This window comes from Penaeus monodon, chromosome 24, assembly GCF_015228065.2.
Source record: "Penaeus monodon isolate SGIC_2016 chromosome 24, NSTDA_Pmon_1, whole genome shotgun sequence".
Classification (NCBI taxonomy): domain Eukaryota; kingdom Metazoa; phylum Arthropoda; class Malacostraca; order Decapoda; family Penaeidae; genus Penaeus; species Penaeus monodon.
Window position 1 is genome coordinate 35,045,008 of NC_051409.1, and position 1,114 is coordinate 35,046,121.

The window sequence follows — 1,114 nt, forward strand, 5'->3', positions numbered from 1 at the left end:
GACTTCATGATATCTATTATCAAATTAAAACAAATAATGTACATGATATTTGCGTTCCAATGATTCCGTATTGTATATTGATAAGCAAATCTAAACTTACGTTGGTTATATAGTAACTTCCCAACACTAAAGTTCAAAAAAAATATACTGATTGACTCTCATCTCTTTACTGCCTTGTGTGAATCATTTTATTGTCTATAGTCTATTGTAAAAGCAGTCGGCCTTATAAGGAGCCAACGAGGCAGGTAAATATTTTTATTTGTATGATCAAGTAATGTTATGCTGTGCTACATATTTCAAAATTAAGATATGTGTGTCAAGTGTCATATGTATGAAAAGAACACAGTTTTATGCTTTTATGATTGTAGATGAAGATGATTATAATTATAGACGAAGAGGAAGAATTAGCGTTTTTATAGTTTTACGAGGAAGCACGAACAAGAAAAAAAAAAAAATCAGAAATATAGTCATTGAAATGATGAGAGGGATAAATAGATACCAAAGGATGCAGTGTCTCCCTTTTACAGTACCATCTTCCGTCTTTTATGGCTAGCACAAACATTATGAAAATATTATCTCTGTATATAAAAATTATCACAAACCATTGGAATCACAGGTCATCAGTAAAATTATGTATAAATAGATAATGATGTAGCTATTGTACGTCACATAGCGTTAATTTTTTTTTTTTGCTATAAATAAAGAAGTAATTTATTGTTGTCTTATTATTAGCATTTAGAAAGTAATATATTGTAGGATTGTTTTTTGCCATATATATAATAAGTAATTTATTGTAGAAGTGTGGGGTGAGTGACAATTTACATTCTCGTTTTGTGGTAATTTTATGCAAGGGAGCAAATACCAATTTCAGTCTGTGGGAATTTTCACGGGAAGTCAGAAAATTTAAAGGAGACTAAGGAATTCACAAAGTTTGCCCAAAATTATCGGCTAATTCCACCCTAAATATGGAATTTGAGTAGTGTTGTGTATTGGGTAATTGTCGAAATATTCAAATGAAACCTTTGCCTACAGTTAAATCTGTAGACATATTTTTCCGTATAAAAACATCTACCGTATTGTAGTGCAGCAGTTCTCAAAATGGGATCCTGTCACC